Genomic DNA, 18,673 nt, shown 5'->3' on the forward strand with positions numbered 1-18,673 from the left:
TACACTCACAAACACATTAGTCCCTTAACCTATAAGTCTTCAATACACCAAAATCACTAAGGGGCACTAGATGCACTTACAATCTCCCCCTTTTTGGTGATTGATGACAAATAGGTTAAGTTTACAACGGGGACAAACATATGAAGTGTAAATACTGATATTGAGGAATTTGATTGCAAGATATAGACAAACTCCCCCTGAAGATGTGCATATTTGAGGAATTTGCTTTGGATGCAAATGCACATTGTAGAGTAATATCATGGAGATCCCCCCTATATCTTGTAATTCATACACACATTTGACATATAATATGAAGAATTTGAAATGCATGATGAAATATGGTGTATGACGAAGTTCAACATGCGTGCATTAAGGTACTTGAGGAAATAAGCATGCAGAAAGCAGTTCAAAAGGTATCAGAGTACCATAGGACTTAAGTTTACAACTCATCAAAGCAAACACCTCAGAAGAGCAAGAGTTGTAACTTTGAAAAAAGCCCATATATAAGACCCCCGCTTGAAGATTAACTCAAATTTCTCCCCCTTTGTCATTGAATGACCAAAAGGGACGAAAAATGAGGACTAACACCCCTGAAGAATATCATCATGATGTGTCGATGGAGGAGCGCCAGCATTGTTGGGGTCGTCCGTTGAGGTAGGGCATGCCGCAGTGTCGTTCAAATCTTCAGCTTCATCCGGCTCATGCGATGAAGAATATGAACTTATAACCAGCTGAGGAACTTTGACCTTCTTGAATATCTTCGAAGGAGGCTTGCTACCTCTTGATCATGCATTGGTTTTCCCTTGAAGAGGAAAGGGTGATGCAGCAAAGTAGCGTAAGTATTTCCCTCAGTTTTGAGAACCAAGGTATCAATCCAGTAGGAGACAACGCACAAATCACCTAGTACCTGCACAAACAATCAAGAACCTTGCAACCAACGCAATAAAGGGGTTGTCAATCCCTTCACGGTCACTCGCAAAAGTGAGATCTAATAAAGATAGTAAAGTAAATATTTATGGTATTTTTGTTGTATAGATTGGAAAGTAAAGATTGCAAAATAGTAAACAAGATGCGATGTAAATAAAAGAGATGCAATATAATAAGAAAGAGACCCGGGGGCCATAGGTTTCACTAGTGGCTTCTCTCAAGATAGCATGTATTACGGTGGGTGAACAAATTACTGCCGAGCAATTGATAGAAAAACGCATAGTTTTGAAGATATCTAAGGCAATGATCATGAATATAGGAATCACGTCCGTGTCAAGTAGATCGAAACGATTCTGTATCTACTACTATTACTCCACACATCGACCGCTATCCAGCATGCATCTAGAGTATTAAGTTCATAAGAACAGAGTAACGCATTAAGCAAGATGACATGATGTAGAGGGATAAACTCAAGCAATATGATATAAACCCCATCTTTTTATCCTCGATGACAACAATACAATACGTGCCTTGCTGCCCCTACTGTCACTGGGAAAGGACACCGCAAGATTGTACCCAAAGCTAAGCACTTCTCCTATTGCAAGAAAGATCAATCTAGTAGGCCAAACTAAACCGATAATTCGAATAAACTTGCAAAGATATCAAATGATGCATATAAGAATTCAGAGAAGAACCAAATAATATTCATAGATAATCTTGTTCATAAATCCACAATTCATCGAATCTCGGCAAACACACCGCAAAAGAGTATTACATCGAATAGATCTCCAAGAACATCGAGGAGAACTTTGTATTGAGAATCAAAGAGAGAGAAGAAGCCATCTAGGCAATAACGATGGACCCGAAGGTCTATGGTAAACTACTCACGCTTCATCGGAGATGCAATGGTGTTGATGTAGAAGCCCTCCGTGATCGATTCCCCCTCTGGCAGATCGCCGGAAAAGGCCCCAAGATGGGATCTCACGGGTACAAAAGGTTGCGGAGGTGGAGAAGTGGTTTCGTGGCTCTCTCTGATGTTTCTAGGGTATAAGAGTATATATAGGCGAAAGAAGTACGTCGGTGGAGCTACGAGGGGCCCGCGAGGGTGGGGGGCGCGCCCTCCTGCCTCGTGGCCGCCTCGTGGAGTTCCAGACTTCGACTGCAAGTCTTCTGGATTGCTTTTGGTCCAAGAAAGATCATCGCGAAGGTTTCATTCTATTTGGACTCCGTTTGGTATTCCTTTTCTGCGAAACTCTAAAATAGGCAAAAAAACAGAAATTGGCACCGGGCCTCCGGTTAATAGGTTAGTCCCAAAAATAATATAAAAGAGCATATTAAAGCCCATTAAACATCCAACAGATAATATAATAGCATGGAACAATCAAAAATTATAGATACGTTGGAGACGTATCAAGCATCCCCAAGCTTAATTCCTGCTCGTCCTCGAGTAGGTAAATGATAAAAACAAAAAATTTGATGTGGAATGCTACCTAACATAATTATCAATATAATTTTCTTTATTGTGGCATGAATGTTCATATCCAAAAGATTCAAAACAAAAGTTTAATATTGACATAAAAATAATAATACTTCAAGCATACTAATAAAGTAATCATGTCATCTCAAAATAACATTGCCAAAGAAAGCTATCCCTACAAACTCATATAGTCTGGCTATGCTCTATCTTCATCACACAAAATATTTAAATCATGCACAATCCCGATGACAAGCCAAGCAATTGTTTCATACTTTTGATGTTCTCAAACTTTTTCAATCTTCATGCAATACATGAGCGTGAGCCATGGACATAGCACTATAGGTGGAATAGAATGGTGGTTGTGGAGAAGACAAAAAGGAGAAGATAGTCTCACATCAACTAGGCGTATCGATGGCTATGGAGATGCCCATCAATAGATATCAATGTGAGTGAGTAGGGATTGCCATGCAACGGCTGCACTAGAGCTATAAGTGTATGAAAGCTCAAAAAGAAACTGAGTGGGTGTGCATCCAACTCGCTTGCTCACGAAGACCTAGGGCTTTTTGAGGAAGCCCATCATTGGAATATACAACCCAAGTTCTATAATGAAAGATTCCCACTAGTATATGAAAGTGACAACATATGAGACTCTCTATCATGAAGATCATGGTGCTACTTTGAAGCACAAGTGTGGTAAAAGGATAGTAGCATTGCCCCTTCTCTCTTTTCCTCTCATTTTTCTTATTTGGGCCTTTCTCCCCCTTTTTTTATGGCCTCTTTTTTATTTTATTTTTTCCGTCCGGAGTCTCATCCCGACTTGTGGGGGAATGATAGTCTCCATCATCCTTTCCTCACTTGGACAATGCTCTAATAATGAAGATCATCACACTTTTATTTACTTACAACTCAAGAATTACAACTCGATACCTAGAACAAAGCGTGTCATAATAAACGGAACGGTGGAAAGTTGCATGGCAATATATCTCGGAATGGCTATGGACATGCCATAATAGGTAGGTATGGTGGCTGTTTTGAGGAAGGTAAATGGTGGGTTTATGGTACCGGCGAAAGTTGCGCGGTACTAGAGAGGCTAGCAATGGTGGAAGGGTGAGAGTGCGTATAATCCATGGACTCAACATTAGTCATAAAGAACTCACATACTTATTGCAAAAATCTATTTGTTATCAAAACGAAGTACTACGTGCATGCTCCTAGGGGGATAGATTGGTAGGAAAATACCATCGCTCGTCCCCGACCGCCACTCATAAGGAAGACAATCAAAAAGTAAATCATGCTCTGACTTCATCACATAACAGTTCACCAACCGTGCATGCTACGGGAATCACAAACTTTAACACAAGTACCTCTCAAATTCACAACTACTCAACTAGCATGACTCTAATATCACCATATTCATATCTCAAAACAATCATAAGGAATCAAACTTCTCATAGTATTCAATGCACTTTATATGAAAGTTTTTATTATACCCATCTTGGATGCCCATCATATTAGGACTAATTTTATAGCCAAAGAAAATTACCATGCTGTTCTAAAAGACTCTCAAAATAATATAAGTGAAGCATGAGATATCAATAATTTCTATAAAATAAAACCACCACCATGCTCGAAAAAGATATAAGTGAAGCACTAGAGCAAAATTATCGAGCTCAAAAGATATAAGTGAAGCACATAGAGTATTCTAATAAATTACGATTCATGCGTGTCTCTCCCAAAAGGTGTGTACATCAAGGATTATTGTGGTAAACTAAAAATCAAAGACTCAAATCATACAAGACACTCCAAGCAAAACACATATCATGTGGTGAATAAAAATATAGCCTCAAGTAAAGTTACTGATAGACGAAGACGAAAGAGGGGTGCCTTCTGGGGCATCCCCAAGCTTAGGCTTTTGGTTGTCCTTGATTTTACCTTGGGGTGCCATGGGCATCCCCAAGCTTAGGTCTTGCCACACCTTATTCCAACATCCATCAAATCTTTACCCAAAAACTTAAAACTTCACAACACAAAACTTCAACAGAAAATCTCATGAGCTCCGTTAGTATAAGAAAATAAACCACCACTTTAAGGTACTGTAATGAACTCATTATTTATTTATATTGGTGTTAAACCTACTGTATTCCAACTTATCTATGGTTCATACCCCCCGATACTACTCATAGATTCATCAAAATAAGCAAACAACACACGAAAAACAGAATCACTCAAAAAACAGAACAATATGTAGCAATATGATTTTTTTGCATACTTATGTAACTCCAAAAATTCAGAAATAAATTGTTGGACGTGAGGAATTTGTCTATTAATCATGTGCAAAAATAATCAACCTAAAAGCACTCTCCAGTAAAAAATGACAGCTAATCTCGTGGGCGCAAAAGTTTTTGTTTTTTTACAACAAGATCGCAAAGACTTCACCCAAGTCTTCCGAAAGGTTCTACTTGGCACAAACACTAATTAAAACATAAAACCACATCTAAAAAGAATCTAGATGAATTATTTATTACTAAACAGGAGCAAAAAGTAAAGAACAAGAATAAAATTGAGTTTCCTCCCAACAAGCGCTATCGTTTAATGCCCCTAGCTAGGCATAATTTTTATTGACGCTCACAAGGATGATAATAATTGAAACACAAAGAGAGCATCATAAAACATGTGACAAACACATCTAAGTCTAACATACTTCCTATTCATAGGCATCTTATAGCCAAACAAATTATCAAGGCAAGCAAAAACTAGCATATGCAAGGAAGAAGGAAGAGACGATAGCAATCTCAACATGAAGAGAGGTAATTTACTAACATGAATATTTCTACAACCATATTTTCCTCTCTCATAGTAATTACATGTAGGATCATAAGCAAATTCAATAATATAGCTATCACATAACATATTCTCAACACGATCCACATGCATGCAAAGTTGACACTCTTCCGAAATAGTGGGATTACAGTAACTAAAGTCATGACCTCTCCAAACCCACTTTTATCAAAAACTTCATAAGATTGAACATTATCCAAATATGTGGGATCTAAAGTAGAAACTCTTCCAAACCCACTTTCAGTATTATTGCAAACATTATTATCAATCTCATATTCATCATGGGGCTTAAATAAATTTTCTAGATTGTAAGAAGAATCACCCCAATCATGATCATTGCAACAAGTAGTAGACATAGCAAAATTAGCATCCCCAAGATTAGGGCTTTGCATATCATTAGCATGATTGACATTAATAGAAATTATAATAACATCATTGCAATCATGCTTTTTATTCATAGATCTATCATGAATCACTTTATAAAGCACTTGATCACAATTTTCAGATTCGCGGATTTCAAGCAAAACTCCATAAAGATAATCTAGTGCACTCAACTTACTAGCAATTGGATCATCATAATTGTATCCTTTAAAAAGATTGGCAAGTGGATGGGGATCCATAAACTTTTAGCAAGCGAAGATGCAAGCCAAAAGAAGGCACATGGTAACACAAGATCGAACGGAAGAGGGGCGAAGAAAAGGCAAAGGTTTTCGAAAATCGTTTTAGAAGTGGGGGAGAGGAAAACGAGAGGCGAATGGCAAATAATGTAATGGGAGGGAGAAGAGTTTATGATGGATACTTGGTATGTCTGGACTTGGCGTAGATCTCCCCGGCAATGGCGCGAGGAATCCTTCTTGCTACCTCTTGAGCATGCGTTGGTTTTCCCTTGAAGAGTAAAGGGTGATGTAGCAAAGTAGCGTAAGTATTTCCCTCAGTTTTGAGAACCAAGGTATCAATCCAGTAGGAGACGACGCACAAATCACCTAGTACCTGCACAAACAATCAAGAACCTTGCAACCAACGCGATAAAGGGGTTGTCAATCCCTTCACGGTCACTTGCAAAAGTGAGATCTAATAAAGATAGTAAAGTAAATATTTATGGTATTTTTGTTGTATAGATTGGAAAGTAAAGATTGCAAAATAGTAAACGAGATGCAATGTAAATAAAAGAGTTGCAATATAATAAGAAATAGACCCGAGGGCCATAGGTTTCACTAGTGGCTTCTCTCAAGATAGCGTGTATTATGGTGGGTGAACAAATTACTGGCAAGCAATTGATAGAAAAGCGCATAGTTATGAAGATATCTAAGGCAATGATCATGAATATAGGCATCACGTCCGTGTCAAGTAGATCGAAACGATTCTGCATCTACTACTATTACTCCACACATCAACCGCTATCCAGCATGCATCTAGAGTATTAAGTTCATAAGAACATAGTAACACATTAAGCAAGATGACATGATGTAGAGGGATAAACTCAAGCAATATGATATAAACCCCATCTTTTTATCCTCGATGGCAACAATACAATACATGCCTTGGTGCCCCTACTGTCACTGGGAAAGGACACCGCAAGATTGAACCCAAAGCTAAGCACTTCTCCTATTGCAAGAAAGATCAATCTAGTAGGCCAAACTAAACCGATAATTCGAAGAGACTTGCAAAGATATCAAATCATGCATATAAGAATTCAGAGAAGAACCAAATAATATTCATAGATAATCTTGTTCATAAATCCACAATTCATCGGATCTCGGCAAACACACCACAAAAGAGTATTACATCGAATAGATCTCCAAGAACATCGAGGAGAACTTTGTATTGAGAATCAAAGAGAGAGAAGAATCCATCTAGCTAATAACTATGGACTCGAAGGTCTGTGGTAAACTACTCACGCTTCATTGGAGAGGCAATGGTGTTGATGTAGAAGCCCTCCGTGATCGATTCCCCCTCCGGCAGATCGCCCGAAAAGGCCCCAAGATGGGATCTCAGGGGTACAGAAGGTTGCGGCGGTGGAAAAGTGGTTTCGTGGCTCTCTCTGATGTTTCTAGGGAATAAGAGTATATATAGGCGAAAGAATTATGTCGGTGGAGCTACGAGGGGCCCACGAGGGTGGGGGCACGCCTACCCCCCTAGGCGTGCCCTCCTGCCTCGTGGCCGCCTCGTGGAGGTCCAGACTTCGACTCCAATTCTTCTGGATTGCTTTCGGTCCAAGAAAGATCATGATGAAGGTTTCATTCCGTTTGGACTCCGTTTGGTATTCCTTTTCCGCGAAACTCTAAAATAGGAAAAATCAGAAATTGGCACTAGGCCTCCGGTTAATAGGTTAGTCCCAAAAATAATATAAAAGAGCATATTAAAGCCCATTAAACATCCAAAACAGATAATATAATAGCATGGAACAATCAAAGATTATAGAAACGTTGGAGACGTATCTAGGCTATGCCCAGTCAAAGTCCTGATGGAATTCGATCTTCTTGATGTCTTTGTCAGAATAGAGATGTGACAGAATAGCCCAAGTGCGGTCGAATACTTCATGGAGGTAGTAGTGATTCTTCTTCACAGTGTTTTGAGTGACAATCATATTTTGAAGAATTGAGCCAAATTGATGCTTGACCCACTTGTGATTGCTATGGACCTTCTGATGAAGACTTAGAAGAAGCTCACGATCAGTCATCACTCGTGGAGCAGTGGCTTGAGGATTTGACTTGCTGGCTTTAGCGGCTGATTCTTGGGTTGCAGAGTCATCATTGGTGGACTAAGATGCAGCTTTGCGAAACTGACCATCCAATGGATGAGTACCTTCATCAGTGACAACATCTTTGCCTTTTGCATCAACTGAAGAAATGGTTCGCTTGAGGACTCCAATGGGAGGCAAGAAGCTGAGGTGATTCTAAAATCCGCCTTGTAGTGAATTGAAGACCTGGTTCTGATGAATTTCATAATCCATGGAGCATAGGGCTTCAACTCAAAGGGTTACAATGCAACATTCGCCAAAGTCCTCATGAAGAAATCATGGTAGTTAATGGGAATACCATGTATAATGTTGAACAACAGATTCTTCATGATGCCAACAACTTTCTCTTCTTCAGAGTTGTGGCCTTTGATAGGACTGAGGTTTTTGGTCAGAATGCGGTAGACGGTTCTTGGCACATAGAGCAAGTCCTTCACTAGGAAGGTGGTTCTTGGAGATTGGCCAGCCTTCAAAGGCTTCATGAGCACTTGCATCATATGATTTGAAAGTTCAAGTTCTTCATACATGAGCCTTGCGCCTTCAACAGGTGGACTGACTGGTGAGGGAGTCCTGGATTAGGGGGTCCCCGGGTGTCCGGGCTATGTGACATGGGCCAGACTGATGGGCCATGAAGATACAAGATAGATGGCCTTCCCCCATGTCCAGATGGGACTCTTCTTTGTGTGGATGGCAAGCTTGGCGTCCGGACGAGTAGTTTCCTTTGTCTGCAAACCGACTCTGTACAACCCTAGGCCCCTCCGGTGTCTATATAAACTGGAGCGTTTAGTCCGTAGAGGCTAACACAAATCATATAGGCTAGATATATAGGGTTTAGCCATAACGATCTCGAGGTAGATCAACTCCTGTAACCCATATACTCATCAAAGTCAATCCAGCAGGAAGTAGGGTATTACCTCCATTAAGAGGGCCCGAACCTGGGTAAACATCGTGTCCCCTGTCTCCTGTTACCTTCGATCCTCAGACGCACAGTTCGGGACCCCCTACCCGAGATCATCCGGTTTTGACACCGAGATCGGTGCTTTCATTGAGAGTTCCACTATGCTGTCGACAAAAGCTTCGATCGCTCGATCGATCATCTACAATGATGTTGTTTCGGGGGAGACTTTCCTCCCCGGCCAAATTTTCATATTCGGCGGCTTCACACTACGTGCCAACTCGATTGGCCACCTTGAACAGATCAACAGCTACACCCCTGGTCATCAGATCAGTTTTGGAAACCTAAACTATGTCGCTGATATCCGAGGAGACTTGATCTTCGAAGGGTTCGCGATGCCAGTCACCACCCTGGCCTTAGATCCGGAGCAAACCATCAGGTCCGAAGATGGGAGTTCGGAGCCCACCGGACTCTCCACTGCTAACTGCATTATCGAGGATCCGGAGGCGATTGTGTCCACGACGAAATCGGAATCAGACCGGGTTCCCCCTATCATTGAAAGGCTGGACTTGCCCCCGGACTCCAAATCCGAACTCTCGAAGTCCGTGCCAAGCAAGCATGGCCAGGAGGCCTTCGCCCCGGCCAGCCCCGCAGACTCTCGTACCCTCGTCCAAACCTCGCTCTTAAACGAGGATCTAGAATTAATGTGATCAGTCACCATTGCAGAGGAATCACTTTTGAACTACGCACAGCTCGGACTAGGGGCTGAGAGTGGGAAATTTTACGTCCCACCCACCACCCACTTCATAGCCACGGTCGAAGATTTAACCGACATGCTGGACTACGCCTCCAAAGACATCGACGACATGGATGACGATGCCGGAGACGAACAAGGCCAAGACCGCCGTTTACCGGGCGTTGGACGGCCACCTCCACATATGACGTGTATATGGTGGACACACCCAAAGAAGATGACGATGACGGCAGGAAGGATTCTGTCGAGGATGAGCCTGCTAAGGCACCTCCAAAGTGTCGACGTCAGCGGCGCCGCTCAAAGTCGTGTCGCGAAAAAGACAACAATACTGGCACTCGAGACAATAACACTCCGGAGAACGTTGAAGACCCCGAAGCCCCTGTCGAGCCAACATCCGAACATGATGTTTGGGAGGATGGGCAAGTTAATCCTGACGATCCTGTCGGGAACGAGGACTCGGAGGATAGTAACTATCTACCAATCTCCGAGGATGATGTGAGCCTCGGCGACGAAGACTTCATCGTGCCAGAGGAACCACTTGAGCAGGAGCGCTTTAAGCACCAGCTAATCGCCACTGCGAGAAGCCTAAAAAAGAAGCAGCAACAGCTCCAAGCCGAACATGATACACTCAACGACAGATGGACCCAGGTCCTGGCTGCCGAAGAGTATGGTCTTCAACGCCCAGCAAGGAGTTATCCGAAGCGTCGGCTACTACCACAATTTGACGATGAGGCCCTTGAGCCCATACCGTCGAGATATGACCGTGCTGATGAACCAGACCGGCCACCACGTGGACGAGATAAAGCGACCACCTATGCCAAACACCAACCCGCACCACCTTGCCGTAGAGGCAAAGAGACATCGGCTCCAGGATACACCTACGACTTGCAACAGGGCCTGGACAATACAACAGGCCAAGCCAGATCAATCTATGGATCAAGGGGGCGTGCCCCAACAAGAGAAGATGGCCATCAGGCCTGGCGCGACAGGCACAACCTCACTCAGGCCGAAAACCGCATACGGACTTCATCCGAACTGCATCATGGCATCGCCCGATACAGAGGCGCCGCACACCCCTTATGTTTCACCGATGAGGTAATGGAGCACCAGTTCCCAGAAGGGTTTAAACCCGTGAACATTGAATCATATGATGGAACGACAGATCCCGCAGTATGGGTCGATGATTTTCTTCTCCACATCCACATGTCTTGCGGTGACGATCTCCACGCCATCAAGTACCTCCCATTAAAACTGAAGGGACCAGCACGACACTCGCTAAACAGCCTCCCAGAAAACTCTATTGGTAGCTGGGAAGATTTGGAAGATGCCTTTAGAGACAACTTCCAAGGTACCTATGTTCGGCCTCTAGATGCCGATGACCTCAGTCACATTGTCCAGCAACCCGGAGAGTCAGCCCGGAAACTCTGGACCAAGTTCTTAATTAAAAAGAACCAAATTATCGATTGTCCGAACGCCGAAGTCCTCGCGGCCTTTAAACACAGCGTCCGGGGCGAGTGCCTCGCCCTACACCTCGGCCAACAAAAACTGAAGTCCATGGCAGCTCTTACCGCACTCATGACCCGCTTTTGCGCGGGAGAAGATAGCTGGCTAGCTTGCAGAAGCAACAGCACCAACGACCCTGGCACCTCCGAAGCCAGATATGGCAACGGTAGGCCACGACGCAACAAACACAAGCATCGAAGCAACAATGAAAATACTGAAGATACGACGGTCAACACCGGATTCAGTGGCTCTAAACCCGGTCAGCGGAAGAAGCCGTTCAAAGGAAACAAAGATGGTCCATCTAGTTTGGATAGAATACTCGATCGGCCTTGCCAGATTCATGGCACCCCTGATAAGCCTACCAATCATTCCAACAAAATTGTTGGGTCTTTAAACAGGCCGGTAAGCTAAACACCGAACTTGAGTGGAAAGGGCCGCCCAGCGCAGACGACGATGAAGAGCCTCGCCCACTGAACACAGGGGGACAGAAGAAATTTCCCCCCGAGGTCAAAACGGTGAATATGATCTACATTACTCATATCCCTAACCGGGAGCGCAAGCGCGCATTAAGGGATGTCTATGCCATAGAGCCAGTCGCCCCAAAATTCAATCCATGGTCAGCCTGTCCGATCACTTTTGACCGCAGAAACCATCCGACCAGCATCCGTAATGGAGGTTCTGCAACATTGGTCCTCGATCCAATTATCGACGGATTCCATCTGACCCGAGTCCTCATGGACGGCGGCGGCAGTCTTAACCTGCATAATCAAGACACTGTCTGCAAAATGGGTATTGATCCGTCAAGAATCAAGCCCACTAAAACCACCTTTAAAGGAGTGATACCCGATGTAGAGGCCTGCTGCACAGGGTCAATAACATTGGAAGTGGTCTTCGGTTCGCCAGACAACTTCCGAAGCGAAGACTTGATCTTCGACATCGTCCCCTTCTGCAGTGGCTATCATGCACTGCTCGGATGAACAGCTTTCGCCCGCTTCAATGCAGTCCCGCACTACGCTTATCAAAAGCTTAAGATGCCCGGACCGTGCGGCGTTATAACAGTAAACGGAAACATGGAGCGCTCCCTCCGTACCAAGAAGCATACCGCGGCCCTCACAGCCGAGGTACAGGGTGGCCTTATTAAACCGAATACTACATCGGCGGTCAAGCCCCCGGACACTGTCAAGCGAGTCCGGTCTACCCTGCAGAATGATAGTCCGGCTCGTCCAGAGCTAGATTAGTAATTCAGCCTCTGTCCAAACCCTCACCCAATCGCGGCATACGTACCGCACGTACATAATTACGCATTAAAAATACCATGGGCAGGGACGGAGGCACGTTACGGACAAAGTCCACAAGACGACTCGACCCTATTCGGACCTTAATCTTCTTCTTCTTTTTTCTCTTATATTTCAGGTTCTTTGAAACCCAAATCACTTGCCAATGGTGAAAAGGGCCCCTTACCAGGCCCCTTTTATATACTTGATCATTGATCCTCTTAAAGGATCCTAAGCCAAAGGTGAAAAGCGGCGCAGACGTGCGGCAGGGTGTCCAAAGGATCTTCAAGACCACCCTTTTTATTAGGACCCGTATGAAGCTTTTCCCTTGTTCTCAAATTCTAGGCATGTAAAATAGCCTTGATGCTACTGGCATCCTCTTTAAAAATACGTTTTGACGTATCAATCAGACTATAATGGAAATAGTTTCGCCCAACCTTGTTCGGTATTGGCTTATCTTTTAATCCGTTTCCCTCCTTAAGTCAGATTGGCATATACAGCTCGCCACGATTTAAATTGCCAGGGGCTCTATTTCGCTATATATATATTCAACAAAAAAACAAAAGTCCAAACACTCTCTGAGTAGACTTCGGCATCCCGAATACTGCATTATATGCATTGGCTCCGAACTATGTCTTTGGTCAATAGTTGGGTTGCCCGGCTCCTGTGGTTACTACCTTACGTTCCGCTTGTTCGGCAAAGGTAGTAAAGGGAGAACTACTGTGATTGTGTTTCTGGTTCGCCCGGTCAAGCACCTCAGAAGAGAAAGCCGAAAACTGACTGTCATGATGCGACGAGAGCTAGTCAGCAATTCGGTGACTTACTAAATCTCTAGCAATTTCTTCCGTATTATACGAAGGACTGGCTTCGGTTCGGTCACGCGCTTAAGGCATCCCAGTTCGGACAAGCCGCATGCGCACCAGGGGCTAGTTCTTAGCCCCATCGTCAAACTCCTATGGCTAAGTGAAAGTGCTAAAGCCGCATAGTCTGATTGCCTGGTTCGCTACGTAAGTCACCACCTTTACGAACCAAGACTTTGGGTCAAGAGTGATTACACGTCATTATGAACACCCCCGTAGCATCTACGTGGGGGATGAAGCCGACGACTGGCAAACTTTCAGAATAATAAAATACGGCCGCACAGGAGGTATGTAGTTCGGATAAAAGCATAAATACATTACAAAGCCTCGGTTTATAATACAAACATCTGGGCAATTCGGATACATTCACTCGAACATAATGTCCTTCGAGCATTGCCCCTCTATCAAACGGGCACCCTCTAGGACGTCTTCAAAATAGCGCTCCGGCTTGCGGTGGTCCTTGCCCTCGGGCAGACCCTCAACTGCCACGACGGCGGCCTTCATCTTCACCCAGTGCATCTTGACACGGTCAAAGGCCATCCGCGCACCTTCTATGCACGTCGAGCGCTTCACAGCCTCAACTCGGGGCAAGGCGTCACCGAGCCGCTTGACCAGGCCGAAATAGCTGCTAGGAATGGGTCCATCTAGCCATAGCCGGACTATGATGTCCTTCATGGCCAAACCAGACATCCTATGTAGCTCCGCCAGCTGCATCATCTGGTTGTTTAGCAGCGCTGGCCGCTCCGGCGCCAGGTACGGCGACCAGAAGAGCTTCTCCGTGGTCTTCCCTTCTTGGGCCCGGAAATGCTGTGCGGCGTCGGCAGCACTCCGCGGGAGATCCGCAAAGGCGTTTGGAGCACTCCATAGTCGATTTAGCAAAACATACCACCGACCACCAAATCTACTCTGTAAAAGAAAAGGCTTACCAGCCGCTATTTGTTCGACTTGCTTGATCTCCTCGCGAGCTGCCCGGGACTCGGTCTGCGCCTCCTTGGCCTCTTGTAGAGCCTTGGCAAGTTCGGTTGCCTGGGCCTTATTCTGCTCCTCCAAGGACTCGCACTTGTCGGCGGCATCCTTGAGCTCTCGCTCCACCTAGGCCACCCTCTCCTCATACTGGCGGCGGGCGACCTGTTCGGCCTTTAAATCCGCGGCCGCTTTGTCTACGGCCGCTTTGCTCGCTTTCGCCTCCTCCTTGGCTTCGGCAAGGGCTCTTTTGAGGATCTCCATCTCGGTCGCGCTGCCTGCAAACATACACATAGCAGCACATGAGCTTAAACTCTGAGTTTGCATTACAATTCAGGCTTGTAAGGGGTCTTTTCAAAAGTATACCTTGCGCCTCATCGAACCGCTTGTTAACGCGGTCGATCTCATCGTCAGCCAGCTTCAGCTTTCGCTTAGTCCGGAAACTTCAGCGGCCTGGGCGCAAGCCGCTAACAGTGAAGCCTATTTATCAAAATAGATAAGTATGATATCTCCGGCGAATATTTGATCCTCTATCCGGCCTCTTTTTCAAAAAGCCGAACAAAGTCTCAGGGGCTACTATCTATAAACATGCATATTTTTTGCACATGCAAAAGCTGCTAAGATTATTACATCGCATACCTCAAAGCCTGTTAATAGGCTGGTGAAAGCTTTGTTCAACACGCTTTTGGCGGACTGAACCTTTTCAACCACCGTACCCATCAGGGTACGGTGCTCCTACAAGACGGAAGCGCTGCGAAGTGCTTCCCTCAAAGTGTCGGGCGCCTCCGGATTGATGGAGGACATCGGCGGAGTTGGCACTCCCGCCTCCTTCAAAGGGGGTTGCTCGCTCAATTCCGGAGCCGTGTGGGTCTCCGGAATGGTATTCGGCTGGGGACCGGACTGGTCCGGGCCCCCGTCGTCAGTTTCCATGGGGGTTGTGCCCCCCATGTTCTCGGCAGCCGAGGCATTACCCTCTGGCGCCGTGTTAGCGACCTTCCGCACCTCTCCCTGGCCTGGAGAGGTCCTTTGGGATAACACCTCGGTGTCATCCGCGGCATGTGGCAGGAAGGCTCGCGGAGGCGTTTCGCTCTCCATCATCTCCGGCGCCAAAGAGTTCCCCGCTGACGATGATTGTTAGGGGAGATCACGGGCTGGACTGAAATACATAAGTGATATGTTATCCTACAATTTGCAAAAGGCCGGACATATTCATAGTATCTTTGAATACTTACGATTCGGCCAGGGGCTTCGTCCTGGGGCGCCACTGGGGGTTGGCTTCGGCATCCGAGTCTGAGCCATCCGAGAGGGATATCTTCCCCATTTTGGACGCCTCCGCCTCTAGGTCGACGGAGGCCGCCCTCATCTTCTTCTTCTCCTTGAGGGGAGAATTTATGTCTTCCTTCTCCTCTTCGTCTTCATCTCCCTCGTGGGAGGAGAGAGCTTCAGTATCTCCGGACACCCCGTCTGAAGTACCTTTACGGCGGAGGCCACTTTTGGCCTCCTTGCCCTTCTTCTTGGCCTTCTTCTCCGGCGCCTCGTATGGCATCGGGACCAACATCCTCCGCCTTCTTTAGCAGAGGAATAGCTGGGTCTTCGGGTAGCGGAGCCGGACAATGGATCCGCTCCGCCTTCTTTGTCCAGCCCTGAGGGAAGAATGGAATGCTCAGCATAGCCCTTGGGGTTACAAATTGAAGTTATGTTCGGAAATCATAAAACTTACTGGAGTGGCCGGATGAGCACAGTCGAGGCCGATGTCTTCGGTCGTCTCCGGCCACGACTTCTGGGCCTTGAAAAGCAGCTTCCAGATATCTTCGTGCGTCGTGCCAAAGAATCGCTGCAGGGTCCGAGGGCCAGCCGGATTGAACTCCCACATGTGGAGAGGCCGGCGCTGGCAGGGGAGAATCCGGCGAAAAAGCATCACCTGGATCACATCAGCAAGACTGGTGTTCTTCTCCATCATATTCTTGATGCGCTTCTGCAGCATCATCACCTCGTCGGACGACGACCAATCCAGGCCCTTGTTAATCCACGATGCAAGCCACATTGGAGGTCCGGATTTAAACTCAGGAGTGGCAGCCCATGTGGTGTCGCGGGGTTCCGTGATGTAGAACCACTCCTGTTGCCATCCCTTCACGGTCTCCACAAATGCCCCCTTGGGCGAGGTGACGTTGGGGGGCTTGCTCACCATGGCACCACCGCAGTCCGCGTGTTGCCCGTCGACCACTTTCGGCTTCACATTGAAGACCTTAAGCCATAGGCCGAAGTGGGTGCGGGGAATGCGGAGGAGCGCCTCGCACACGACGATGAACGCCAAAATGTGGAGAAAGGAATTTGGGGCTAGATCGTGGAAATCTAGCCCATAATAGAACATGAGGCTGCGGACGAAAGGGTGGAGGGGAAACACTAGTCCGTGAAGAAAGTGGGGGATAAACACCACCCTCTCATTGGACTCCGGAGTAGGGATGATATGCTTTTTAGCAGGGAGCCGATGCGCGATGCTCGCGGCCAAGTATCCCGCTTCCCGGAGTTCCTTGACGTTCCTCTCCGTGACGGAGGAAGCCATCCACTTGCCCTACAAGCCGGATCCGGACATGGCTGGAGTGTTTGGTGGGGACGGAAAGGATCGAAACTTGGGTGCTGGAGCTCGAGGACGGAAGGGCTGCGGAAGAAGAAGGCGTGGGGTAAAAAGACGGGTCCTTATCCTCTTATAAAGGCAGTGAATATCAAGCGCCCCCTCATGTGCCTTAAAACTCGCCTGTTCCCAAGGGGTCATGAAAACGCACGGTTGGAATACCCAAACCCGTATTGATGAGAATCTCGTAATAAAGGGACACGATCTCTGCTTTGACAAGACGTGTCAATAGAGGCTGCTCCTCGAAATGCGAAGCGGGAGGCCACAAAACGGTTCAAAATAATAATAAGGCCAAACGTAATGTCTCGCCAAAAAAGCTGTCAGTGGACATGACTTATTTTTAAGTATTTTGCCCTTGTGGTTCAGGGTTGTAACTGTTATGCAGAGCCGGATATAGTTCTCTTGTTCAACTGCTTTGGAGTATTCGGAGGAGGAACCCGCCTTGCAATGACGAAGACAATCTGCGCGCCGGACACATCGTCATTGAAGCCTGGTTCAGGGGCTACTGAGGGAGTCCTGGATTAGGGGGTCCCCGGGCGTCTGGGCTATGTGACATGGGCCGGACAGATGGGACTTGAAGATACAAGATAGAAGGCCTTCCCCCGTGTCCAGATGGGACTCTCCTTTGCGTGGATGGCAAGCTTGGCGTCCGGACGAGTAGTTTCCTTCGTCTGTAAACCGATTCTGTACAACCCTAGGCCCCTCCGGTGTCTATTTAAACTGGAGGGTTTAGTCCATAGAGGCTAACACAAATCATACAGGCTAGACATCTAGGGTTTAGCCATAACGATCTTGAGGTAGATCAACTCTTGTAACCCCTATACTCATCAAAGTCAATCAAGCAGGAAGTAGGGTATTACCTCCATTAAGAGGGTCCGAACCTGGGTAAACATCGTGTCCCTTGTCTCCTGTTACCTTCGATCCTCAGACGCACAGTTCGGGACCCCCTACCCGAGATCGGCCGGTTTTGACACCGACAACTGGTACGGCATGAAGCAATTCAGAGGACGGTGCTCTGTAGTGAGTGTTTTCAGTCATCCAGTCCAGCACCCATGAATTCACATCAGCCACATTTCCAGTGAGGTGCAGAGTGGCATAGAATTGAAGAATTAGCTCTTCATTCCAATCGCAGATGTCAGCACAGAAATTCAGGAGCCCAGCTTCATGAAGAACATTCAGGAGTGGTTGGAAGCATGCGATGGACTCCATATCCACATGAGGAATTTGTGGGTGCTCAAATACCTTGTCCTTGTCAAACAGGAGTGATGAATAGAAGTTCATTTGACTAGCTGTCCAGAAACACGTCGAAGTCGTGTTGAGTCATATGGGTTGAAGTCAGTGAAGAAATGGTGCTCAGCGAAGAAATCATTAGCCTTTTAGCATGATGAATTTGTTGCTTGGGCTGAAGATTAGCAGTTGAAGGTTTTACAACTTCTTGTGTCAAAATCTTTAGAGCTGTTGTCTGAGGAATTGAAGGTTCACGTTCTTCAGTAGTTGTTTGAATCTCGATTTCTTCAGCTGTAGTAGCTGGAACTTCCTTTGGAATGGAAAGAAGAGAAGTTTGACGTCCTTCAAATTCTGTTTGAATTTCTTCTATTTGCACAGGGGACAGAGGAATTGGATGCAGAGGCGTGGCCAATGGTGAATTGGGGTGAAGATTTTCACAATAATCATCATTTAGCACAGGAGTAGTCGAGCCAATGTCCACGTCTTCTTCAACTTCCTCAATGCCTGCCTCTTCAGCTGTGAACTGGGGCATGTGCGATGATACCGGTGGGGTTGTAGGGATATCTTCCACTTCAATTTCTTCATC

Source organism: Aegilops tauschii, chromosome 5 (assembly GCF_002575655.3).
Source record: "Aegilops tauschii subsp. strangulata cultivar AL8/78 chromosome 5, Aet v6.0, whole genome shotgun sequence".
In the NCBI taxonomy this organism is placed as follows: Eukaryota; Viridiplantae; Streptophyta; class Magnoliopsida; order Poales; family Poaceae; genus Aegilops; species Aegilops tauschii.